Source organism: Cricetulus griseus, chromosome 3, assembly GCF_003668045.3.
Source record: "Cricetulus griseus strain 17A/GY chromosome 3, alternate assembly CriGri-PICRH-1.0, whole genome shotgun sequence".
Classification (NCBI taxonomy): domain Eukaryota; kingdom Metazoa; phylum Chordata; class Mammalia; order Rodentia; family Cricetidae; genus Cricetulus; species Cricetulus griseus.
In genome coordinates, this window is record NC_048596.1 from 69,391,728 (window position 1) to 69,398,772 (window position 7,045).

The window sequence follows — 7,045 nt, forward strand, 5'->3', positions numbered from 1 at the left end:
ATGCCACTCGCAGAAAGACAAATGCTGCCTTTTTTCCTCCTATGACATAAAATCACATAGATACAGATAACAAGAAAGTAGAAGTGAGACTATCTAGGGAACAAAGGACTAACAGGAAGGGAAGAGGGAGACAAAGGAGGGGGAGACATGAGGAGAAGGAGGGGGGGCATGCTAAGAAGAAAGCAGCAGGGCAGGGTGGGGACAATGACATAGGGGAATAATGTTTGCATGAAAACAGCCTTCTGCAACCAATGATGATGATGGTGGTAATTTGATTTTATTTTTATTATTTTATGAGACAAGGTTTCTCTGTGTAGCCCTAGCTCTCCTAGAACTCATTTTTGTAGACCAGCCTGGCCTTGAACTTAGAGATCCACCTGCTTTTGCCTCCCAAGTGCTAGGGTTAAAGCCGCAAATCACCACATCCAGCTAGCTGCTGCTGCTGATTGCAAAAAGTGAATTCTTTTGCCCCTTCTTAGGGGATAGCAAAGAGAATAGCCTAGTGACAAACACTGGTGGCTCTAGAGGTATAGCACACAGCTGTGATTCTGTTGCCTTTATGAAAAGTTCTGGAGCAGTTCTGGTTTGTGCTGCATTTGATTATCTGTAACACAGTGTTTTCCCAGCTCCCAGTGAAAGCCTGAGGAATGGTGGTGTGTAATGATGTAAGAACCCCAGCTTCTCCCCGGTGGAAGTGGAAGTTCCTGCAGGAAACCACCTCTGTGTCTTTGCCAAACACCCCCATAATTAGGTCACATTAAGGATGCAATGCCCGTAAAATTGGATTGTTTAAAAATAATGAAAATTTAAACAGCAAAAAAAAAAAAAACAAGGAATTTTAACAATTAAAGATTTTCTCAGGGTGATTAGGGGAAGATTTCCTCCCAGTTCAAACTGATATGTGGAACTGTAGTGAGCTTTGGCTCCAGAAGTGAGGACCATGTGTCTAGCTGTCTTGCAATCTCTAGCCTGTAGGACACTAGCCATCATCAAGTTTAGCAGGGCATAGTCTGAATATGGCTCCCCCACTTCCAGGACCACCACCTTTTCCAACAGCCATTCTTCTAACCTTTTTCACCATCATTGGAAGTCCACTGTGGGCCAGTGAGACAGCTCTGTGGGTAAAGTTATGTGTCACTAAGACTGTTGACCTGAATTTGGTTCCCCCGGGACCCACATGGTGGAGAGAAGGAACCAACCCCTGCCAGTTGTCCTCTGACCTACACATAGCACTGTAGTACACACACACACACACACACTCACACACACACACACACACACACACACGCAACACAAATAGAATGTATCAGTTTGCCTTACTGTGTCAGATCTCTCTGCCACAGGCTTCAGGCCTAAGATCAGTGAGAGGATGCTAAGAACATCCCTCACTCCTCTGACCTCCCTCAGGCCCTCCACAAAGGTTTCAGATTCTCTCTAGAGAGTTGTAGAAACCATCTAACAAAGGACAAATCTTTAAGGCAGGGAATCTCTGCAGCCCCGCCCCCGGAAGGGGCCTACCTTTCACTTTCTGCGCTGCTTCTGAGGCTCCATCATTTGTGTAAGGTCCTTCTGTGTCTCAGCTTTTTCTTAGTCATTTGCCTGTTCATTCTTTGGTTGGGTGTTTTCTTGAGTGATTTCTCTTGGGCAGACACTGGGCACTGTGGGTCAGGCCAGGAAAAGCACCGACCAAGGACAGTGTGTTAGGGAGTGATCTGGAAGTGACAGTGAACTGGGAGAGGATCTCAACAGAGGGCCCTATGAGGTGGTGGCAGAGGTGAGTCAGCAGCTGGTTACAGCCCCTCCATCTTTTCTGGTTGGAAGTGACATGAGCAGCTGGTCCCATTCCCATGTAATGACTTGAAGACCCCTTTTCTACTGGGTCCCCATCTCCTGGTAAACTCACCAGAGGTACCTTCCCAACTCCCCTGCTTTCCTTTTTCTTCCCTGGCTGTCAGTGAAACACTTGATTATGGAGGTCAGTATTTTCTGGGAATCCTCCCCACCCTGAGGGGGTGTGTGTTCACAGGCTGTCTGGGGCTCCTGTTGCTGGGATTCAGGCAATTGAGGGGGATAGGCCTTTTAGGTAAAATACTTTTATTTCTGCCTGCCTTGGCTACATGTCCCAGTTGTCAGACTTTCTTGGGTCAGTGTTGCTTGGATTTTCACATTTGTCACCAAATTGGATGCAACAAATGGGAGTGTCTAGGTGAGCTTAGACATCTATGCTCCTTAGGCGCTCGGGCAACAGGTCAACTCAAGACCATGGCCTTTTGCTGACTACGAGACAGATGATGCATTTACAGATTTGCTTAGATGCCCAGAGTGCCCATTACCCTAATGTACACACTGTACGCACATGCCCCTTACTGAACTCTGAGGAAAAGCAGCAGTTTGGGCAAGATGGAGAGAGAGAGAGAGAGAGAGAGAGAGAGAGAGAGAGAGAGAGAGAGAGAGAGAGAGAGAGAGAGAAGAGAGAAGAAGAGAGGAGAAGGAGAGAAGGAGAGAGAGAGAGAGGAGAGGAGAGGAGAGGGGAGGGGAGGGGAGGGGAGGAGAGGAAAGGCTCTCTCTTTACAACCCTTACCCATATTGGTAGCAATATCTCTCCTGGGCTTGCTGGTGGCCTCCTGCTCCCATAACTTTTCCTTTTCAGTGTCTTGTTTCCAAATCTCATCTTCTTATGGGACTACCATTCAGACAGAATGGAGGCCACCTTAAAAACATACTTTTAAATTAAGTACCTCTTTGAAGAGCCTGTCTCCAAGTCAATCAAGATGGTGTATGCCTGTTTGTCCAGACCTCTGAAGGTGGGGACAGGAGGATCAGATCTTCAAGGCCATTTTTAGCTATATAGCAAGTCTAGGTCATCTTCAGCTACACAAAACCCAGTATTGTTAATGGTACAATAGTGGTGCTATTGTCTTGGATGCAACCAACATCTGACTAATTTGTACTAGAGGTTCACTTGGTAGGAAGAAATTCATGACTGGCAGCTATCCTTGCCTGGAGAGGTCATAGACCCTAAAGGATAAACCACTACTGTCATTTTAAAAGACAATATAATTGCTTACTGTATTTTAAATATTTATCCGTATAACCACAGATAAATGGCTCTCATCCCTTACCAGAGAAGTTTATTTTTGCAGCAGAGAGAGACTAATACAGAGGTAAACAAGTGAACAAAATACAAATAAGAAACCTTTGGGTGCCTATCCCCAATTAATACCTCTATAATGCACCTTCTACACCCAAGACTCTGAGAACATCATGAACGATGGGGTAAAAAGATTGTAAGAACCAGAGGACCAGGTCATCTTCTGCTAAACAGTGTAGCAGGAATTCTAATTGGTATTAATAATAAAAACTCTGAGTCAGCTATCAGGGGGTAAAAGCTGAAAGATCAGAGAAGCAGAGCAGCCCAGCCACTAGAGAGTTCTTACCTCTACCAATGCTCAGACCAAAAGGGTAATCCTGTCCTCAGACTGACTACTCAGACTGTATCCTCAGACTGCTTAGACCGTACAGCTTCTCAGGCTACATCTTTCTCCTATCTCCTCCCTCCTTATATTCCTCTTTCCACCCAACCATATCCCTTCCTGTCTCTACCTCCTTAGCGCTAGGATTAAATGCATGCCACTCCAAGTGCTAGGATCACAGTTGTGTGAGCTCTGTTTCTCTTTTAGACTGGATTTTGTGTAGTCCAGGGTGGCCTTGAACTAACAGAGATCTGTCTGCCTATATCTCCTGAGTGCTGGGATTAAAGCTGTATACCACCACTGCCTGGCCTCTATGGCTAACTAGTGTGGCTAGCTTTGCACTCATCTTCAGACACGCTTTATTTGTTAGATCATAAACAAAATATCACCACAAAATAGTATCTTCTAGGCATGTCAAGAAAACTGCACCTATGAACTCTCAACAGTATAGTTGTCTACATAAGACCTGCATATTGATAATATCAGTGGACATGTCAACTTAGATGGGGGAATTCCACAAGGCCCAATCCATAGATGAAGTGTTTCCAATGGCTGCTGAGAGAGAAGATCAGTTTTTCCAGGAAAAACTCCCTGCTAGGTTATCCAGTTTCAAGGAGTCAGCCCTAAACACATGTACATGAGAGCAACACTACATGGACTCCATAGTGAAAGACCCCCCGAAGAGGTACTTTCGTAGAAGGAGACCCGCACCCAGGAATCAGCGAGACCACGAGCTTGGATGCAAAACCGCAAGAGGCTTTATTGGAGATACGGGTACCCGGGTGACTTAGCTTCTGTGAGGCCAAGCGCGCCGAGCCAAGGGAAAGGGGTCCTTATATAGGGAAAAAGGCGCAAGCTAGGGGCAGGGATTCTATTGGATAATTCTAATGAGGCATTGTACAGAGCTATTCCCATTGGTCAATGTATATGAGGCGCTATACAGGGTTATTCAAATGAGGCAAAGTACAGAGTTATTCAAATGAGGTGAAACATAGAGTCTTTCAAATGAGGCGAAATACAGAATCATTTCTATTGGATGGTTCAAATGAGACACAGAGCCATTCCAGATCAGCATATTCTCAAGGTCTGGTGTCTGGTACAACAGACTCAATTCCCCCTCCCTCCGCATCCAGATGGCTGACCTTGGGGGCGGAGACCTTGGGACGGAGTGTTTCTCATCGGGCGGGGGCTCAGGGGCAGGGCTCCAGGCCGGCTCACTTGGTGTTTGTTCTCGTGCCAGCCCACCTGGTGCTCGTTCTCGGGCTGGGCGTGCGGCGGGTGGCGGGGGAAGTGGAAGCCGCCGGGGGTGGGGATCGGGGAAGCCGCCGACAGGAGGAAGAGGAGACAAACTTGAGAAAGAAAGGGCTAAGGGGCAGGGGTCTTTCAGTTATATTATAGAAGAAGTCATGAACTTGAGAGGGAGTTTGGGATACAGGGGGAGTTGGGGTATGGATGGAAGTGGTAGAAACACAATACTCAAGTATGAAATTCTCCAACAGTAAAAAAATAATTTGTGCTGGGCGTTGGTGGCGCACGCCTTTAATCCCAGCACTCAGGTGGCAGAGGCAGGTAGATCTCTGTGAGTTCGAGGCCAGCCTGGTCTCCAGAGCGAGTGCCAGGATAGGCTTCAAAGCTACACAGAGAAACCCTGTCTCGAAAAACCAAAAAAAAAAAATGTTTTTTAAGACAGGCTTTCTCTGTATGTCCTTGCTGTCCTGGAATTCACTTTGTAAGTCAGGCCAGCCTTGAGCTCAGAGATCTGCCTGCCTTTGCCTCCTGAGTGCTGGGATTAAAGGCACTTGCCACTACACCAGGCTTGTAAAAAATTTAATTTAAATTAAAAAAGAAAGAAAAGCAGGGTGTGGTGGCACACACCTTTAATGCCAGAATTCAGGAGACAGAGACAGGCAGATCTTTCTGAGTTTGAAGCCAGCTTGGCCTATAGCACAATTTCCAAGGCAGCCAGGCTACACAGAGAACCCAATCTCAAAAAAAAAAAAAAAACAAAAAACAAAAAACAACAAAAAAAAAACAGAAAGAAAGAAAGGAAGGAAGAAAGAAAGAAAGAAAGAAAGAAAGAAAGAAAGAAAGAAAGAAAGCAGATTCTGCTATCTAGTATGGTCAGGTCAACAATGTAAGAATTTTGAGGGGGACACAGTTGAGCCTCTACCCACTCTGTGGTATATTCCCTCTTGTCTTTCAAAGCATAGCATCATTGGAATACTTCCTCCAGGAGACCCTCCTGGACTTCCTTTTCTCCAGATAGGTCTTCATGCAATAGCATCTGTCCTGCCTATGACATGGTTTTCACCCTCTGACTCACGATTCACAGGCCAGCCTGTGTCCCCTGCCCCTTCTCCCTCCCTTCTGCCCCTGTGCTCCTGATCCAAGGGTTAGTGAGGAAGGCAGTTCTCACAAGACCCTTGCCAAAAGGAATGATCTTCCACAGATCCGAGGCTCTTGCTTGTAATTCCTGGTGAGAGCTCATTATGTTCCTGGTGGGTCCACAAGCCTGAGATGCTCCAGATTGAGTTGGGGTCTTCAGAGATCAGGGAACACATGGGGAGAAGATCATTCAGGGGCACCTGCCAGCCTGACTACAGCCTGCTTCCTTTCTAGACCACTATGACTAATGGACTATTCCATGTAAGAACTAATTACCATAGGGGTGCTAGGACAATACCTCAGGAGGTAAAGAGCTTGACACAGGACCTAAGTTCAATCCCTAGGATTCACATAACAAACCAGGCATGAAGGTACATGTTTGAAATCCCAGAGCTAGAGTGGTAGAGACCAGCAGATCCCTGGGGTTCACTGGCCAGTCAGCCCACCCTGTTTGGTGAGCTCCAGGTCAGTGAGAGACCCTGGTTCAAAGACAACAGGGTGGATGACATCAGAGGAATGACAGCTGAGATTGACTTCTGATCTTCACACACATATACATGTACATCCCTACATACAAGTGCATCTACACACACACAGCCCCACAATGAAGTGTAATTCCAACTGCTACAAGGTCCTGGTTGGGAGGAGCCATGTGATTGAGAGAGCAGCACTGGATAGTCTAGACTCACATTCTCTGTGGGGACCTCCTGTTCTCTGAGCCTGGGCTCTTGCTTCCAGCTTGGACACTTTGTTCAGGCATCCATCCTGAGACAACAAGGACCAGACAGGCAAACCAGGCACAGCCATGCACTCACAGGCTTGGGCCAGGCTCCTGGGAAAGGCCATCTGTATGCAAGCCCGAGGACAGACAAGATATTTAAGTTTTACCAGCTCTTAGCTAAGGCACTGACATAGAGAAATGGCTGCAATTCTTTTTATCAGCTGGGAGAACAGATTTTAAATAAGGAAATATTGGCTAGTGCCTAGATGCCTGAAACCTACAAGTCTGGAAGTGGCTACTAAAATCTGAACTTGGGACAAGGGCCTCAGATAGAGTGGGCTGGGCTCCTATTTCTGGGCTGCCCTGTGAGGCCTTCCTTCACTCTTATTGTTTCAGTCAACCGCTTTATTCAGCTGTCTATTCATTGGTGTCAACCTACTTTTTAAAAAAATTTTAATTCTTATTT